The sequence below is a fragment of the Uloborus diversus genome, chromosome 1 (genome assembly GCF_026930045.1).
Source record: "Uloborus diversus isolate 005 chromosome 1, Udiv.v.3.1, whole genome shotgun sequence".
Taxonomy (NCBI): domain Eukaryota; kingdom Metazoa; phylum Arthropoda; class Arachnida; order Araneae; family Uloboridae; genus Uloborus; species Uloborus diversus.
Window position 1 is genome coordinate 202,773,327 of NC_072731.1, and position 21,704 is coordinate 202,795,030.

A 21,704-nucleotide genomic window follows, 5' to 3' on the forward strand; every position below is an offset into this window, starting at 1 on the left:
AACTTCTTTAAACTTGAAATCAGCTGATTCGATAAATGTTTTGATGGTAGCTTGGTATACTTATGATTAATATAAACGTTACATTATATATATTCGCCTTAAAGCAACACTAAGATATCTAATCCCAGGAATAATAGTAAGAAATCCTACTGTTGCTCTGAGGAGACGACATGTTTTTATAACTATTACGCTCGCAGTAGACTCTTCGAAACAAGGCACAAGTAAGCAGGGGTGAACTGGCTGGCCGGCCCATGGAACGCGATGCGTCCTTAAAATGCCCTCTGCGATCTTTCTTTCTTTCTTTCTTTCTTTTTTTTTTTTTTTTGAGCAATTACGAATTGCTAATTGTTTTCATTTGACCTTTGAATGAAGTTCCTATGATTTTATTCTCCCCCCCCCCCCGCTTTCCTCTGCAGCACCAGCGTCGACCGGCCTCTCCCGATGCTGCTCCTCTAGCGAGAAGTCTCCAAACTGCGTTCATATCCTACACACACGCTTACATACATAAACCCCTACTTACGCGCGTACATACGCACACACGCCTACATACTTGACCACTACTTACGCGCGTACATACGCACACACGCGTACATACACATACATGAACCCCTACTTACGTGCGTACATACGCACACACGCCTACATACACACACATGAACGCCTACACACACGCGTGTGCACAAACACATTTTACTACATACACAACACGCATATACATGCATACATACATACACACACATACACACGCTCGTGATTGCGAAAAGCATAATTTGAGTTCAAGATGCCAAAAATTCAAAATTTCCATTTTTTAAAAAATATTTTTTTAATTAATCTATGTCAATAGTCTCATATAAAAAAAAATGTGTTTTACGACAAGATGTGTTTAATACACTGCGAAATAGTAGTTCAGAGATTTTACGAAGGGCAGTTTAAAATGTAAATTAAATACGTCTTTTAATTTTTAGTTGCATTAGGGAACTTATTTCTTCCTTGAGACAATTTAAATTTTAACAAATCACTCTGTATTTCAAAGTATAATTAAAACATTTTGACGAGGAATTTCTGTGAACTCGTTTTTTTATTTAAAGAAAATTGCATGTGATTGAATATAGTTCAAGTATATCTCAAACTTTTATAATGGAAGTCTTAAAGGCACATTCTTTCTTTTTTCTTTTTTTTTTGCGTCCTCTAACCTGAGCGACGTTTTTTTAAATTTTATTTTTATTTTTTATTTTCATTTATTATTTTTTTGTGCCTTTGAACCTGTGTGTCTTAGGTTTTTTTATGCCCTCGAACCTGTGTGGCCACATATCAAAGATCCCTGTGGTCTTTCGGTTTTTCTTTTGCTCCCTCAAACGTGTGAGCATTGTTTTTTTTTTCCCTTCGCTCTCGAACCCTTCTTTAAAATTTTCTTAGTTTCTTTTACTTTATATGCGCCTTTGAAGCAGCTTCGTTTTATTTCCGCCCTCAAATCTGTGTGCCTTCGGATTTTTTTTCGTCCCCAAAATTGTGCGCATTTGTTTCTTTTTGCTCCCTTTCACCTGTGCGCCTTGTTTTTTTTTAATTTAATTTTTTTTTATTCATACCCTTAAAACTGGGCTCCTTCGATTTTTCTTTTGTACCTTCGAGCGTGTATGCCTCATTTTTTCCTCCGCCGTCAAACTTTTTTTTAAATTTAAATTCCATTTTATTTTATACTTGATTTGCGTCCTCGAACGTGTGCACCTCCGTTTTTCTTTTATTTATTCACTTATTTATTTATTTTTTGCCCTCGAACATGTGCGGCATTTTTTTTTTTTTGCTTTATTGTGTTTTTTTTTTTTTTTTTTTTTTGCTTTATTGTGTTTTTTTTTTTTTTTTTTTTTTTGCTCCCTTTGGGAGATAAGATTGGGGCCCAAGTGTTATACATTTGATCATGTTTCTGTTAAAGCCAAATCCGACAGTTTTGCTGTATTTTCGTACTTTAATTACCTACTCATAGGTTTTTTTTAATTAAAAAAATCCCGCAATCATGCTTATTAGTACCACATGCTTTTCCTGGGAAAACATTTCCTCCACGTTTTTAATTCAGTGTTAGCATTTTTGTTCTAGCTAAAAAGTAATTTCTGACATCCTAAAATCTACACCTCTCTCAGATTAAAAAAAAATGTTCCCATATTCCCCTATTTGAAAACTGGAAATTTGAATACGCAATTCACGAAATTTCCTACGATCATTGCGAATAATCAACTACAAGTAACGTTTCGCATTGCCTTAGAATTTCATGCTGTAATAGCCGCTGCACCCGTAACGGAACTAAAAGCGATATCGTAAGGTGCATTACATAGATTTACGTCTGCATTACAGAGAATGTATTTTGAGTAAAGCTTGAGAACAGCATAATGACAATAGTACCTGAAAATCCCCGACCGGCGTTGCACGAGATATTTAAAACATTCCGTCATCTTCCGAGAAAAAAGGAACTAATGAAAGGTGACTGATGTGAAACCGAAAATAGAAAGAAGGTTAGAAAAGGGGTACTGAAAAATTGACATTGATACCATTAGCACATGTTCTGAAAATACTCACATAGTCCTGCACAGATGCACTCTCAGACGTAATATTTATCTGTGGGCGGCCAATCTCAATAGAGTGCGAGAAATCATAGCCCAAAATAATTTTAAAGGACTGGTCTAACTTCGATTGCGCGCACAGAAAACGGATGCGTAGAATAAATTATCTTACTAAACTCTGAAACTAAACAGCCATTCTTCTTAAACTATTTAAAGAGCCTGTAATCTCTAGTGGTGCTACCATAGAAACAATTACCTACATTTTATGCGAAAAAAAAAAAAATAAGGCTTTTTTACTTCGAACTATTAGCCTGAAATTTGCAGTCTCCAAATGCGAAGCCTATTTCAATTCCAAATGTAAAATACCACATGAAGCCCATTTAATCCCCCAGTGAATTTGTTTGACCAAATTTTGTATCTGTAGGCAAGACATTATGTGGGCAATGGGTACCACGGACCAGGTCTCATGCCTAAATCCATGGTGTCTAGAGGCGTAATGGTAGTGAACTGACATCTGGAAACAGTGGAGCGTACACGTACCCCTTTATCGGAGGGAACCTATAAGGTCTTCGATGGTATGACACTTTATGCTCTGCCGTTTTACACCCCATGAAGACTTGAAGTTGATTATCGCCGAGTCAAGATGAAAATTTATTTTTAAGTAATTAGTCTCTGAAACCCTGCTCCGCATACATAAGTTGTCTCAAATATGACACAAAATTTCAGACTTTTAGCTTTGTAACGCTTTAGTCTTATCTAGAATCCTTGAAAAGGACTTTCCGAGTGTTTATTTTCAGAAATATTATTTTTTTGCTGAAAATTTACTTTCTCCATTTGTATGTTAATGTAAAAAAAATCTGGAGCTATATGCTTCCATTTTCCGAATAACAGCAGACAATTATTGTTTTTCGATATTTTGATTGCATTCTATTGTCGATAAATTTGCTCTCGATAATTCCATTTTGAAAATATACCAGAAGCCTTGTGTTGAGTATTTAGCTTGAGTTGAAGTTCTGCTGATTGAGTTAAGCCTTGCATTGAAACGAATAAACGCTACGCAGACAATTCTTTAACTAATGTCTATGTTGGAATAGAGTAATCTGCTGCAGTTGTTGGTTGATTTGATGACGTCAATACTTGCGCTAAAGTGCCCATAGGATGTTTTCAATTTCTGGCAGGTCTATTAGAACGTGCCTGGTTAGTCAACGGTTAACTGCAATTAACCAATTACTCTATTCGAAAGACCCATTCATTGCAGATTCTATTTAATTTTACTAAGAACGCCACAAACGGTGGAGCAAATATAATGCGTGGAAAGTTGTTTTATCTAATAAGCTCATACGCATTAAATATGGACATGATCGGGAGACCCTTTCACAGTAATGTACAGTCCATTAATTACCACAGCTATTGCACACCTTACGCGTTACTAGTGCTCACTGTTTTCAAGTTTGGGAAATGCAAGTGTGAATTCTAAAGAACTAAGCACAAATGACTAATTTTTTCTTGAAAATATCTCTGTGACCACATGCCAGATCTATGCTGCTTTACAGCTGAAAGTTAAGACCATTAATGTATTTAAGAAGGTGTGACAGGAAAGCAGTTGCATAATCTCACAACAACATTCAACGTAAAGACTCACAAACTTTACTTAATCTTACATATTTATGCAGCATTAAAGTAAAGTGTTTCAAATGATTTTAATTGGAAACGCTTCTAAATTTCGGTTGCTATATTGATGATTTGGAACGTTAGTTTAAAATTTAAAAACACGGTTTACTTAAACTCCGGCAACGTAATGTGAAAACGTGATTAACTTCTCTGTGTGAAAGCATAAAAGTCAGCTGCAATTATGTTGCGTTAAGTAAGTTTTTCTTCTGTTGAAAAGAATGCTTAGACGCGTTAATGGAATAATACCTAGTAAACATTTCTTGCTCTGTTTTCTAAGAAAGCTAGATCTTAACGCACAGTCGTCCCATAAGGATCGCTTTTCACTTAAAAGGATTTTCCGGTCTTTACCAGTAAAATTAAGTAATAGGGTTATCATTTAAAATGTATTTTAATGGACTTAAGGCGACTGTGAATTGGGGTAATATAGGTTAGAAACAAGAACTCGAACTTTTGGAGGTACTAAAAATAGAGAAGATTTATCAGAACTGTATCAATATATGCTTTCAGAGCAAATGTATATGATTTTACTACTGTTTAGGTCTATTTTAATTTCTATTCTAGTAGAACTGAACAGTAGTAAAATCAACTTTTATGTATAAATAAAAGTTGGGATACGGGGGCAAAAAATAAATAAATACATAAGTAAAACTCTTGCAAAAAGTTACGTTTTAAGGAATTTCTCGAGAAAAAGGAAATTATTTGTTCTGTAACTTTTTTTCCAAAAACAGTATATTTGAGCTGACATAATTCAGCAAAGTGTAAAAAGTGTAACTCCTGAATAATCACCCATTCATTTAGAGTACCGACAACGAATTGAAACAACAAAAATATATTTTAATCACAATTCATCAGATATAAATGGGAATAATCTGCAAATTTAAGCACTTAGTTTCCTTACTACGCACGATCATTATGTAGATTTTCGTTAAAGGATGACTTAGATTACGAAGATATAAGAATTTCGTTCAAATATATTACTTTTGTTTGTGTTTTGTTTCGCAGTACATAGTATATAGTTGTACAGGTAGAGTTTTCCGTCAAATTTTACCAAACTTTCAGAAAACTTGATAGTATGTATACAAAAAAAATATTAATTTAAAATTTGAAATAAAAATATTTAAAACTTGATGAAATATGAACATATAAAACAAAAAGGTTTCCTGTGCGCATGTACGACGGATCGTAATTAATAACCTTTATAGTTTTATGAGCAATGGTTTCTCCTAGATAACAGGACACCCCTCAATATTTTTAGACTTGTGAATAGCAATATGCTGGAAGAATTTTAGCTTCATATTTCAACTGAAAGAGGGTGCTCAACTCCCTCACCCAAGCTTCACAAGTATGGGAAGGTTGGATGAAAAATACATTGAACTGAAAAAACAATGCTACATAATTTAATATACTCGAGTAATATGCATATACATTGCAATAAAATATATTATTTACAAATAAACAGCTGGGAAAATTAAATGTTTCTAAATTTGTGACATTTTCTATGCTACGGCTAACGTCAAATCGAGGGATCATTGAGCACCCTCTTAAAATTTGAGTAAGAAGCTAAATCATTTACAGCATTATACTGTTAGTAAGTCTAAAAAAAAAAAAAGGATGTGTCCTGTACAGCTAAAAAAAAATTTCTTGAACCACCCTAACCTGCATGCAAAATGATAATGGTTATAAAATACTGTCTTTTCCACATGCGCAGTAAAACATTTATTGCTCTAAATGTTCTTATTTCATTAAGTTTTCAAATTTAGTTTGGTAAAATTTGGGGGAAAACTCAGAATGTTATAAGCAAAAACACACGAAGAAAAATGATATTTTCGAAAACAAATCTTATACCCTCGTGAATATAAGTGACACTTTCCGAAAATATATAAGTCTGTTGTTCATAGTAAGTGAACTAAGTAATTTACAGCTATTATTTGTGATGAAAGATGACCAAAATATTTTTTGGTTTCTTCAATTTGCTGCTGTCCTCTTAATGAATGGGTGATTTATTTTCTTATGTATTTATTTTTTGAAATATGTTATCTGAAATATACTTATTATGAGACAAAATTACGGAACAATTGTTCCCATATTGCACGAAAAATTCTTCAAAGCATGACTTTCTGCAAGTGTTGCAAGCTCTCTTCTTAACTGAAACATACCGTGAAAGAAATTCTCACTTTACTTTAATATGCTTCAACATATTCGTATAAAAAGAAACAAATTGAAAAATCCATTAATTTAGATTTAAAATCTCCTTTACGGCGAGAAAAAAAAAAACTTTTGATTAATTTTTTCATCCGGAAATTTAACTTGTTGCTTTGATGCTTACTTGCAGGCTTTTAAATATGCTTTTCAGATTTATGTGAGATATATTTAAACTGTGTGTGAAGAGTTTGATCAACGACATATTTTAAAATATTTTATGCACAGCTGTTTTACTTCAATCGTGACATATTTTTAATTCTGATGGTGGAACGATTATCTTTTAATTAAAGTCCATTTCCTTGTCTAAAAAATCCCTCGCCTCTTTTTTTTTTTCAATTTTCAATTGGTAGTTCGAAATTTAATGCTAATTAAAAAATTACGGGAGGAACTATTAATATTATTTTAGATATTTCCCAGCCAACATGCCTATCATGTAATGACTTTTAGAGTGTAACAGATTTTTACTTTTGATGCCATGTCTTTTGATGTAATGTTATACTTTTACTGATGCTAATATTTTGTGAGCATATCTACACTAGATCGTTTTTGACATACTTACTGATATGATAATAATAATAAAATGTATATAAGAATTAGATTTTGTGTACTTGTATTGTTGGATGAGTAAATATATTGCGCAGGTAAATATTAAGTCTTATTTCTTTCATTCTTAGTTCGTCTACTTTGGAGCGAAGTTTTAAAAACTATTACGTTCTGTATCAGCAATCCTTATCGCAAAAATGATTGAATTAATAAAACGTTGCACATATTTGTAATATTCACTTTACTTAAAGTCCGCCGCATACTCGCTTCCAGTTTATTCGGTTGAATTAAAATACATCAATTTTTTTATGGTGAGTTAGTTTCATTTAAAAATAGCAGTTTGTTACATACTTTTTTTATTATTTTTCCTTTTTGTTTCACATCCCTTCTGATATACATACATTGTGTCAACCCTTCTAATAAAAAAATAACTTACTAGGAGAAGTTTAAGTTCTGTGATATCTTATCAATTGTAATTTCAGACGGATAATATTGAACTTTGACACATTTATTTTGCAGAGTCTGATCGTAAATAGTCTTTTATTTTTCAGAAGTTTGCAAAAAGTTATTTATTCTGATCTGATAGAGTGTCTGCTTCTGAGTTTGTTTCGTATTTAATCTGATAAGCAGTTCGAAATTTTCTATAATGTTTGGAGCATTTATTTCAACAATATATTTTCCCCACACTTTTTTTTTTGGTGTACGACACCGGGACCGTTTTTCTGGGACCTTATTTCTCAGAACTATTACGAAAGAAAGACATGCCAAATTTCTGTTCATGATTACTTCGTACTTCATTATTCCCTTATGTACGGAAAATTTCTTTGATGGATGGCATAGTTCTAAATGTATTTCTTTTCCTATTCTATTGCTATTTTGTTTTTAATCTTTTGTTCTTTCACCCTTCAGTGTATTCATTTGCTATCTTTAATCATTAATATGTTTGTAAACGCACAATGTTTTACGCACAATATTCCGGCAGCCTTATAATCATATCAAGAGACTGCAGTTTCGTCCTTGGTATGGACTCATCAGTCTGGAATATACTATTCTAGATTGATGAGTCCTTAACAAGTTTGAAACTGCAGTGTCTGGATGTGAAAACCGGGCTCTCAGTATATTGCATGTAGTTCTGCCTTAGCTCTGACCTATAGACGGCGTTTTACTGCTTCATAAAGAATGTTTCTTGTTTCTGCATCATGGTGAACCATTTATGGCTAGAATATTACGTTAACAAATTGAATCTGTATTTTTTTTTTTGTATTTAAATATTTTGTCACTTAAACTTTGTCAATTAACATTTTATAGGCACGATAACACATAATTGAACATACGAATCTTGTCTTTAGACTTAAGATTAGATCTTACCTTTTATTGGGTAGTTTTTAATGGAGGCAGGCTCATGTGTTTTAACAGTAGTATATAATTACGTACCTGTTTGACAGCTCTAGAAATTCTCCTGGTGTAAATAGAAGCGTTTAAGCATATTTTTTCTGTCAATATAATCCAGCATTTGCATACTTTAGGATGGCTGTTTGGAATGTCAAATCAATACCGATATTTTCGACACATTTTTATTTTTTTCAAAGCAGTTTTATATTTTCTAACGATGTACTAGGTAATATTTTTTCAAATATAAATGTTTAAAAGTACAATGTTGTTTATGATGTTAATATTTTTCATTTGAAAAAAAAAAAGTATCATTAAAGATCGTTGCAATAACTACATTTATAAAACTACAGAGTGGTCTTAAAGTAGGCATCTCCTCTTATTCTTCAACATGACGTTGTTTTTATTACATAATTGCTATAAACAATCACCTTAAGATTTTAAATGTCATAGACATCAATAGACTACCACTTAATTCGTAAAACAGGAAAATTTGGGCCATGTTTCCTCAGATATATTTCGGAAAGACACCTTCAAATCCCAGAAACTGCGAAATATCTATGAGAACGTGGAACACGATTCACCTGTTTTACGACTCGGATGGTGTTCTATCGTTGTTTCTGACTTTTGGACTTCAATTGCTTATTACAATCATTTAATTGTAACTGAAGTAATGTTGAAAATAAAGAGAGGTACGCCAAATTTTTGAGCCCCTCGTTCTGCAATAATCTAAGTTACAGAGTGAAGAAATTTGAAATTTAATGAAATAAAAACGCATGTATAAATTATTTCTACTTTGAATCGGATTCCAGTTGAATATCGTACCACTTTAGATAATATTGGCGATTTTATGAACTGCATTTAAATGATTCTTGGATGGTGTACCGATCGCAAGGTACACCATCCAAGAGTGTTGCTATGCTGCAGTTTGCGATACAAAGGTACATAGCAACTATTCACATTACAACCTTCAGGTCACCAATACCTTCTCTGAACTAGAATTCTGCTTTTCACCTGGGTTGGAGTAGGCTGAAAATTTTATCTGCAATGATCCACTCGTTAATCCTTCAATGTGAATAATTCTATCGTGGTTCTAAAGCAAGTGCAATCAGCTGGCTTTTTCGTTCATGGATACTGGATTTTTGTGTATTATACTATTTGCAGTTTTTCAATGCGGGGTATAATCCAAGAGTTAGTATCAGGACTTTTTTGCAATTGTGTAAGACATATCATGGTCTCCATAAAATAAAATACATCATCCAGTTGTATTTAACAGTAAAAATATCACATAGGTACTGCAACAAAAAACACTTATCAATATAATTTAACATTCAGTAGCGATGTAGCCTTTAGCTAATAGTGATTAACGGCGATTGCACAGCCAAGTTTTCCTGAAATTAAGATGCACACTAAACATTGTCAAAGAAACCAATTTTTCGCTCCTGTATTGAGCGCTTATTTTCTTGCAATCTATCTTAGACAAGACATGTCATTACAAGACATACAGGGGAGGGGGAGAAATATCTCCGATTCGGCGACATTCCCGGACTTACTCTATTTTGTATGATATTTTAAGTACAACTAACACAATTTCTACTTCTAGTTAAGTTAACATAATACTACCCAACAAAAGAATTAAAACTGCAATTAAGCTCGAAATATGAATTCTAAAAACAGTGTTTATCAAGCACAAAACTTGCGAATGATTGCGAACTCATGTTTAGGACTTGAAAAAAGTTTTCTCAAGTCAAAAAAAAAAAAAAAAAAAAAAATATCCATGAAAGAATATGAAGCTTTAGCTGAATTCTCTCACATCTTTTTTCGTTTTTTAGCACATACACTAAACTTACCTTTCGTGAGAACAAGAAACACAGCATTTATTTGCCTGTTTGTTACTGATTTTTTTAAAACATAATCCGTTTCCCAGCAGTTTTAAGATGAAGTCAATACCCTTTAACTGGTAATAGCCGACGGTCAATATCAAATATGTCAATGACTTGACTTGAGCTAGTTTTCCCATTCTAAGGAAACATGGTAATTAGCCTCGAATTTCTATGGGCATAGTATTTCATGAAATAGCGGAACTAATTTGCAATAATATGATTGTGCAATTTTGCGCAAGGAATAGTTAGTGAACTATCACATTACTCAAATCAACGATCTTCGCGCTCCTGGCTATAGTTGGAAATTCATTATCATTTTGAAGTGGCAAAGCTTATGCCATAATGATAATTAGCATAGTATGATAAATAATAGGGATCCAGAAATTTTTCAGGGATATGGAAATAGCTCCCTAGTAAATCACGAATAACTGAAAAATTTGCAAAGTGAAAATTTCTTACGTAAATTATACTGTTAAAATTCAGTTTTTCACAGCATTTTTTTTTCTGTGTTCTTCCACTCACCGCAGACAAAAGCTTATCCGAAAGAACTTCGTGTTGCGAAATTTGTCAACGCGTACGTAAGTAAATATTGGTGGCATCTCATGTGATTTATTAGACTCAGTCGCTAAGCGGTGATGATTTCATGAAGTAATGATGGTGGGTTTGACTGCCGCCCTCCCTTGGCATGTACTTTCCATTCTTTAGACTCTAAAATTTGTAAGCGACCTCGTTCGGTAACTTTCCCTTTCCAAACTGAGAACCAAGTGGGCAGTAGTAGAGGTTCAAGAAACTTTTGCTGCAATATGCATGTTGTTTTTTTTTACAGTGTACGTAAACTAAAGCATGCTCGTGCATGGGTAAATTTCCAAAAGAGCGAAAAAAACCTTTAATAAAGAGACATAGACTACAAAAGCCTTAAAGTGACCAATATAAAGAGCATTTTTTGTTTCATCATAAAAGGTTAGTTTTAATAATGAAATATAACAGGACAGAGGATAAGAGGAGGAGAAGGTTAGAAAAGTATCCGACTTTTGGCTGAAGAAAACAAACTGTTCAACCAGGAGCGTTGCAAGCTATGACCTTTAAGATACTTTCTTTGAGACTCCCCAAACTTTTCTCAGCGATGTGAGAATCATTTTGAGAAGGTCTATTTTGAAATGGGGTACAGCTCGGCTGTCGTTGCAAGCATAATGTCGGTTTTTTTCTTAAATATCTCACCTTTTAATCGTCTCTGGAAGTCTGAGAATGGCTAAAAATCGCAATAGGCTATAGCAGGAGAGGACAGAGCGTAGTCAGAATCACATAAGTCTCATTATCGAAAAAAAATGTCTAAATCAAAGGACAGAAATGTGCTGATAAATATTCACTAAAAGCAGCCGGCATCTTCCCGATAGTTTCCATGCGGATGGCACCTAGTTTCGCGCAAAATTGGATGCAGTAGCGAAGCTCCGGTAGTTTAGTCATTTTTCTTACTTGATAATGATAAACTATTAAACTTGTATAAATTTCAATTGCGTTTAGTTTCTAACTTAATTGATGACGTATACTTAATTTAGAACTATTTCCTCAATTATTAATCATACTTTGTTTCAATGAAAAAAAAACAACTTATATAAGTTATAATGAAAGCATAATCAACAATTTTTTAGTTTGTAATTTTGTTCACCAGTGTAGTTCAAAATAGGTGAGAAAGTTTTTCACGACTGTCGCTTATAGTAACATCCTAGTTTGGTTACGACGAAATGGTTTTTTAAAGCTGTAAGCCAGTTTAGGAGGCCGTAACTTCAGTGTTTTTCGTGATTTTTTTAACCCCCCCCCCCCCAAAAAAAAAGAAAAACTCAGAGTTAGAAGCTGCTGTCCATGGACGGCCGCCATCAGAGCTTGTTGCTGGTGTGCAGTACCGAAGCCATAATTTTTATCTGAAATCAATACAATTTTTCTTTCTCGTAAACAGCATATTTCTTCACAAAATAAACCTAATTGTGATTAAAAAAAAATTGGAAAACTGAATGCTTTTGAGGTGTTTGATTACAACGTTACATTTTTCTACCATTTTTTCACACTTCTTGCATTAAAAAAAATATTTTTATTTAAAATGTTTTTAAAGAGTTAGGTACATATAGAATATGACTGAATAAAGAGTACTCACAGAAATAGTCAGAACGATTGGTCAAAATCTCTTTGAACTAGAATGCACATCAGTTAAAAAAAAGTTGTTTTGAGAAAAAACCCGTTTGAGAAAAAAATGCTGTGAACGTTTTCAAATTTCCACAGTCACTTTAAGAGCTCATAGCAACGGACCTAACCGGAATTTTTTACTCAAATTTCGGCAACATATTCTTGAATGGTTTTACTAACATTTTATCACACAAAAAAAGTGAATTTTTTGACCGGTCTAAACAGGTTTCTAACCTTAATATAGGGGAGGGTAGTCCAAAGCGGGTAGGTCGCCCAAAGCAAGTAGGCCTTCGTATGCTCCCGCATGTTATGTCAGCGGCGATGCATACGTATATCTTGTTTAATCGAGCATCCCCGAGTTTTAATCAGCCGCAGTAAAGCAGCAGTGAAGCGGCATGGCACAGCCAGGCTTAAAATACAGAAAAATTATACATTTCTAAAAAAAATGAAGTTTTGTAACTTGTGATTAGTCGAAGATCAGCTTATTTCTATTCTGATACCATCTACCTACAAACTACGATGGTAATTCAGTTTATTTTAATCATTAATTTAAGGTTCTGGTTATTGAAATAGGAAACGTTCCTTCGGGCAAAGCGTGTATAGGATTTAATCATATATTTTTTATATAAATTATTGACTTGTGCGCAGACTTACACTTTCTATTTCAATTGGATAAGTATAACTTTAAAAAGTTATTTTTTATGCTAGCAATCAATTAGTCTATTAATTCAATCAGTTATTTTTTTATGTTTTATAAAGCAAATGTACTGACTTAAAATTGGAAATATATAATTTCTCTCTCTCTATCTATCTATCTATATATATATATATATATATATATATATATATATATATATATATATATATATATATATATATATATATGTTATAATGGCAAGTAGCTAGTCAGGTAATTTAATCATTTATAACTCCATATTGGATTGGCAAATGTACCAAATCACAATTAGATTACCCGCTTTGGGCTCAATGGTAGAGCAAATGATTTTCAAGTGTTTGTAATGTTTCATGATAAATACATATTGGGTTTGAGATAATACGAAAATCACTTTTTATTTTGAAGTTCAAGAGACCTGATAGGAAATAAAATCGATACTGTTGCGATAAAAATTTTAAAAACTACAATTTTCGATCAGTTTTCGAAAACCTACCCGCTTTGGGCTATCCCCCCTAATGAGTAAATCCTAAGTGCTTGTGCCTTTTTATGTTTTGCTATTGTGCATTACATTCATTATTGTTTTTTCAGATTTTTTTCGGTAAATGTATATGAATGAGGGGAAAAAGGAAAATTCAATTCGCGTGTTTTATTCTTTTCAATGTGCAGGTGGTTAATTTTAAGGCTAATACACATTTTTACATCCATGAAAACTAATAGTTACGTCTGTTTATGCCTATAAATCGGATAGTCACCTCAGCCTCTCATTCGTGGGTAACTCTATTACCGCATATAATTTATAGATTTGATTTAAGTGCAGTCTTTATGTGACACACTTATTTAAATTAAAACAGACTAATGGCATGAAGGGAAATGTTAGAATCAAAAAAATTGATTTTCTTATAAAATGTGAAGTATTTATATAAAAACTGTGTATAACGAATCATTTTTTTTCTTTTTAGCTGTATATTGTGAAAACCAGTACTTCAAAGTTCGGCCAACAGACCAAGAAAGTAAGGAGGGAGATGAGGTTGAATTCCAGTGCCACATCGGAAACAGGGAAGGAGACGTACAATGGAGTAAAGACGGATTTTTACTAGGTAAGCTAGCAATCAAGTTAATTCCAATTGAAATGCATGCATTCACAAAAAAATGAATCCGTATTCTACTTGCATATGTTGCACCGATCTGAAATCTAACTGAACTATTCAAATATTCATTTTCTGAGTCGAGTGAAAAAGCAAATGATTTAAAATTAAGTTCACCATTATAACTGTTTTAAAATTGTTGAGGGATCGAATGATGCAGATTTGAAAAGTAAAGCTTTGTCCAACAATTTATCATTCACTAGTATCTTTTATACTACTTTTCTGGATTTGTGGCATGTAGCTTATGAGCATTGTGCTTGGGGCCAAACATTTTCGTATGATTCGTTATAATTATCGTATGCTTGACCTGCATTTAAATTTTTGAACCATACTTCTGATTCACCTTATCTATATATATATAGGAAAAATAGAATGATAAAATATCCATCTTATTAACCAGAGTACAAATGTAGCTAAAAATGAATTTATTTCAAATATGAAACATTGCAAACAAGATCTCACAGATAGGTATGTGCAACTGTTATTGAAAACAAAAACAATAATTATCCAATAAACTTTAATTATTAATGAAACGTGAAACACGTAAAAGAAATAGTTGATATGATGCTTTCTCATCAGAATGCAGTAGCAGAGGCTAGATCATATTATTTAGGGCTTTCTGAAAACATCAGGTGAATACTAGTCTGCAAATGCAATTAAATTATGTCATACTAATAAAACTTGCGTTAACAATAAAGAAAATTGTATTTTTATACTAGTATGAACACTTAAACATGTTTTGATTTGGTATTTTCCAACGCTTGGCTCGAAAGAAATTTTAATAAGAGTTTTCTATTATACCTGTACAATTCGTAATGCATGGTACTGACACACACACACACACACACACACACACACACACACACACACACACACACACACACACACACACACACACACACACACACACATATATATATATATATATATATATATATATATATATAAACCTTCTCTTGGACCTTTAAAATCCGGACTTTTAAAGAATTTAAAAAATGATATAAAATTCAATCCGAGCTTTTCCAATTTAATAAAATCTGAAAGCCGTATGTTTCTGAGGAACGAAATCAAATGAAACTCTCGAATACAAGAATATCACGGTTGCTTGTTTTTGTTTTTTCTTTGAAGCATGACGAAATAAAACCTATTTTTCCCTCCTGATTCGAGAAATAGAATGATTCGTAACAACGTCCGGATGAAATTGGCTAAAATGGTGGCTCTGTTTGATGATAACATACCGTGTTTCATTGATTAACTTGATTTTCTAAACTGACGGAAATTAGATTGTCATAAGTGCTTTTATTTTATTCAATTTCCTGGAGTAAAAGCCTATATTGCTATGGAAGATTCAAAAGTTTCAGTTCTTCTCATATTAAGATTTTTAACGGTGAATATGAAAATAAACATACAGATATTTCACTTTAGATTTGTTTTGCATATGCAGGTAATTTCCTTTACAACGAAATTGTATTGTAATTCAAGAAATGTATTGGAAATTTAACTGGGATTTAAATATTTATACCGCTGAAACTGATCATCAGCCATGGATACTTCATCCAATTAATAAAAACCTAAATATTATACCTACAATTTAAATGAAACATGTTTAAATTCTTCATATATACTGTACAGAATTGCAGTGGGCAGATGCATCAAATGCTTACCTTTAGGCAATAAATGGGAACTTAAATCAATCACTATTTACGCTCTTTTTTATTTAAATTAAAGAAACACTTACTGAAATGTAGCCTAATGATTAACTTGTAAGTAGCATCACTACATGAGCCGTGAATGCTGATGAAAAAGTCGAAGAATATAAAACTTACGACCAAACGGCACGACCTTGAGGTTCACAGATTTGGACAAAATTATAGCTATAGGTCCATTCCTATTAGATATGAGCGCAGGTTAAGCGATTTGACTGCATAGGCCCTAGTTTCTCTGCAACGAGGGTCCAAAGTTGCTAGTCTGGCTCCAGATATACAATTGCGTTTCCATTGAAACTTCAGAATTCGTCACTATGTTCGATCTCCCGACACCTTCGGCATCTTTTGTTAGTAAATTGAGCGTGAGGGAGAACACGTATTTATTTAAGGGCATTATCGAAGTTATTTGAAAAGTAGAAACGATCTTGTATTTTTATTCTTTCGTGTGCCATGTGCAACAAATCAGAACTTTTTCTGTTCTCTCATTTTTTGCTTATCAATGTGGGATATCCTTGATAGCAGACGATAAATGTTTTTATAAGCAAATAATAAATACTTTTTCTAGCAGAAAATTAATATAAAACGAAATTAATTAGTTTTATTTGCAAACGATAAATATCCTCTTACGATGCTATTTTGGTATTCAAGTTATTGAAATTAAAATTAGTAGCCAATTTAAATTTGAGAACCGCTTATTATAAATTTGTATTCAGTGTATTTAATTCAAAGGTAAACATGGAAAGGACTCATTCTGCAGTACTATAGGAGAAAGAGAGATAAAAATGGTAATTTTAAAGGAAACTCCATCGTCTTTCTGGATCCAAATTATCATGTTTGGACCCCTGTTGCAGCCGAACTACAGCCTATGCAGTCAGACCGCTTTACCTGGGCTCATATCTATTTGGAAAGGATCAATATCTATAATTTTGTCCAAATCCGTGACCCTCAAGATCGTGCCGTTTGATAGTTAGTTTAATTCGTGAGCGTATATTCGATGCAACAAACCCTGTTTAACTAAGCTCGAAAATTACTTAGCGTCGGGTTTTGCTGCATTACTTTATTAACCTAAGTTGCAATTAACTAAACAGGGTTGCCAACCTTGGAGAAACAATTTGAGATGCATCTGGGGTGATTTTGAGGAGCATTTTGAAATTTTGCGGAGAATTCGGTATTTTGTATAAAAATCAATGAAAAATTAACCCTTTTTTCTAAAATTGTTTTTGAGCTCTGATAATAATATTAAGTATAAGAATAATTATTTTTTAATTTATAACACTTTAACCACTATAACATGCACTTTAAACAATATGTCATGCTTTGAGTATAAGGGTTTGATTTTCATATTTACATCCCTAATAAACTAGCAAAATATAGTAAAAATAAATTTAATTTTATGAAACTCTTTCGTGAGCCTGGTCAGAATGAAGACCAAACGGGAAATGCGGAGCAGTGTGCAACCCTGACTAAATAAATTGTAAGCACTTCAGGATTATAAACATTTTGCGTTTTATCTAGCCATTAATTATTGTAAATCTTTCGTATATATATATATATATATATATATATATATATATATATATATATATATATATATATATATATATATATATATATATATATATATAATTTAAATTCTGACACTTTGAATTCGAATTATGTTTTTCGCAATCACGAGTTTTGACAGGCCCGTACTCACTGGATGTTATTGTTTCTAGAAACGGCTCATGGGGTGTCCTCCCAAGCCTGCCCCTCCGCCTGGGCGGTTACGTGTGTGTAAGGACTTGTTTGTGTGTAGACGTGTGTGTATGCAGGACATGGACGGGACCGCCTAGGAGGAGGGGATTTCGGTGGACAGTGCTGCTTGTGGAGGCTAGAACCAGAGAAGCAGCTCCGTCCTCCGGTGGACGGCGGTGCTGCAGAGGCCCCTGGTCTATTCTGAAAAAGGAACCGGACATCAAGGACGGTCAAATGAAAGCAATAAGCAATCGTGATTGCTCAAAAAAAAAAAAAAAGTCGAAAACTTTGAACAAAGATAAGAAAATATGACCAAGATCATGTAAAAAGGAGTACAAATGAAAAGTGTTTTAAAATCTCGGCAAACCCTTTGGGATTGTTTTTTTTTCAGTACTTTTATTAACGTCATATTTCACCCAACCATTGTTTGACTTTTGTAAAACCTTGTAATTGTCGTAATATTTTTGGTGCTATTTTTTTTTTCAATTTAGAGCAACGTACGTACATTTAAATTAAACTGATTGTATTTAAAAAAAACATATTATGTAGACAAGAATCTCTTTTGCTCTTTTTTCGTTTCATTTATTCGTATAATTTAAAGACGGGTAATCATGGTTTCGATGACGTTATTTTCTCGAAAATAAACAAAGTAAGATTTTAAAAATTAAATTTATCGTATAAGTTATCGTGAAAATAAAACAAGATTTATTACTCATTTCAAAGTTAGTTAAACGAAAGGACAGATTCTCTTCTACGTAAATAATGATCAGAACATAAGTTTTAATTTCCCGAAAAGAAAACAATCTTTTTCCGCAGGAAATCTGTACACGCTAACTTGGAAATAGAAACTTTAAAAGTAGCAAAATAATCGGAAATAGCAGATAGCCAAAATCAAACATGTCTTCCTCCGCAAGTCAAATATTAGCAGAAACCCGAACTAGCCACACGGGCTCCTAAAACGAATTACTTATATTCCGCAGGTCCGGAACTAGTTCCTTTACCTTCCTCTGCCGTATTTGCAATGAAAACAGCATTTGTTGATTTTTCCAAGAGACTCAAGTAGGATAACGAAATATTGACCTAGCAAAATTTAATGGGAATATCGCTTCCGTTGCGCTTTGGGAGGATTAAATGCGTGTTACCGCGCCCTTTTGATAAATAAAATATTCATAAGAATTTTAAACTACTACTCAGCAAGTTAAACCCCATTTCAGAATTCGATGACAAAATCTTTCTTTTGATGCCTTTATAGTTTTAAAATTTTTATTTTGCCTTTGCGTCCACATATTTTTCTTTGTACTTTGGTAAAATATTACCATGATAAAGAACCTTACATCTTATTATCGCATGTATTTAAATCGTATATTATCGTATGTATTTTAACCAACAAACGTGTTCAAGGTACTATTTAAGCTCTACTGATTGCAATGTTTACTGAATGTCATTGTAAAAATACATAAAATAGAAGCTTCATGTGTGTATCTGCGAACAGAAGTTCCAGGAGGCTTTGTTAGGCTGAAATGTAAACAATACATTAATACAATTAAAAGAAACCCTGGTAAATAAATTTGCATTTAATTCTGAAAAATTTTCCGAGTCTCTTGTTCTCTGTGAGATAACGGAATTCATTGACTTTAAAAGTTTCGTGACGCTGACATGAAAGCTTTTTGAAATTCAATTAGTTTTACTGTTTTTAAACTTAATTAACTGTGATTGCTTTTGTGTTTCCTTCAAGGCTGATGTAGTTCTTCTCCTATTTTCTGAAACTCAACAACAGAAACATATTGTTTCATTTATCAATGGAAAAATTTAAAATGTTCGTGTTTGAAGAATTTTGATTAGTGCCTTTAAATTAACGTCTCAAAAATTGTACTGAGAATAAAGCTGCTCTCTGCATTAAGTAAGGTTCCTGTTTTACATCAACTGTAGGAAAATGGAGAGCTAATAATTCACATTTAAAATTTTTATATAAAACAATGTGAAAACACTATGAATCTTATCTGAAAATTGCGTGAATAATAAAATATATAAAAACTTCATACATTCTTAAATACTAGGAGTAAACTAAAAACTCTTATGCTGCTACGTTTATTTCTTACAAAGAGACTTCACTGTTTTGTAAATATTTGCTGTTACTGTGTTAAGTAAAATTTCTTGCGAACTTGTGCATGCTTCAGGTTTTTTTTATGATTTGGTCAAAATAGAGATGATTGGAGAGGTAGAGAGAGTGTTTTGGTAATTTTTTCTGTCGGGATTCTGGTATTAGACGCGTTGTTTTCGTTGATGTTTTTTTTTTTTTTTTTTTTTAAATTTATTTCCTTTCTTATCGGATCTAGGAAAAAATATCTCAGTTAGAAAACACTTACAGGAAAACAACTGGCAAAGTGGGGGGGGGGGGGGTTGACATAGAAAACATTCCACAAACTTTAGCCATAAAACTGCGATTTTCCGCCATCTTTGGTAAACTAGGCATAAAGGATTTTTGTGGCTTCTATATTTGTAATTTTTTGACTTTACACCGTAAAGAATTACTTTTGACAGTAAAAAAAAAATCGTCCATTTTTTTAAGTGCCAGTTATAATGTAGACTACGGTACTGAAAAACGAATTAAAACCAAAAATGACACAATGGTGAAAGGTGAGGAATGTCTAGGCGGGTAAGATGACGAGTGGACTGTTCGTTTGTAATCCCATTCGACATGTTTCTGAGTACCTGTTTGAATTATGAAAAACTCCAGACATCAGTATTAATGCAGATACATATTTTCAATCATCGTATACTGCTGATACCGTTGACATAAAAAAATAGCCAAGCCATTCATTCTTCTTTTCCTTCAGAGTTTCCTTCAAACCCAATGAAGTCAGCAAGACAATATACATGGTCTATTAACTCCTCAAATGTTCTCTCATCGCCATCAGCTTACACGAAACTTGTACTGCTGCTTCCTACAAACTAAGCTCTTTCTTAACTTGAGATGGTCTACATGAAAACAACAAGGATACAAAGGATAAAGCTGCACCCTTACCACTACTCTCCAGATCCAATTATGCTCAAAACTCTGCCTCGAAAACCTGCTAATTTATCAACTGTTCTTACACACCTACCAAGTTCATATAAACTTTCTCTGTAGCTCCTCATTTTTTTGTACTGTATTTTGCTCAGATGACCACCAAGAAATCAACCAGAAAGAAAGGAGGACGCTTCGTTCATACCACATTTAAAGTCTTCGTTTCATTATGAGGTTTTCATGCTTGAATTTTAAATTTATTTTTTCTGGTTAATTTTTGCTTTTGATGATATATTTTAAAAGGAAATAACCAGAGTTTTAATTTTGTAAAATTGAACTTTGCAATTTTCAGCAGTTCGGGGAATAAGTTTCAAAATTCCAATTCAAATCCAAGAGATAGAATTTTTTTTCGATGCTTAATATCGTCATCTTACTCCACATCCTTCTACTTATTCTTATTTACATCATTTATATTTCTTTTTCAAAACTTTGCAACAATGTAGTTTCATAACATACAAACCAACAGCCTTCTTTTACGTTGATTTTCCAAATACGCTGACTGAATGAGTTTCAAAAGTTTTTTTTTCCTCTTTTTCATTTGAAATGGAAAGAGCATACATACCTATAAACAAAAATCATTTATGTTCGTTGTGTAATAGGCAATTGAATAATTTAAACAAATATTGCATAGTAAAGAAATGAACAATCTTAAGAAATTACAGGTGATAAATCATTTATTTAAGATTTATAGTAAAATAAATGTTTATTTTATGAGTAAAAAAAATCGCTTTTAAATGAAATGTAAAATGCAGCTATTCATAGAGTTTAAGAGAATGTTTATTGATTTTATAAACCATTAAAATGATCTTTTTGCACGAATTTACTTTATATTTGAAACAATTTACCTCGCCGAGGTTCCCTCCTTTTATTTAATAGCATTATGCATTTCCGTGATCACGAGATGCTAAAAATCATTAAGGCAAATCGATATGTAAATACAGTTCTAGAAAATGGCAAA

General features: G+C 32.7%; 1 pseudogene; it reads left to right on the top strand.

Moving 5' to 3' along the window:
- The first annotated feature begins 13,195 nt into the window (after positions 1-13,195).
- The window catches only part of LOC129234138 (nephrin-like), a 356,279-nt pseudogene continuing 347,770 nt past the window's right edge, over positions 13,196-21,704 (top strand).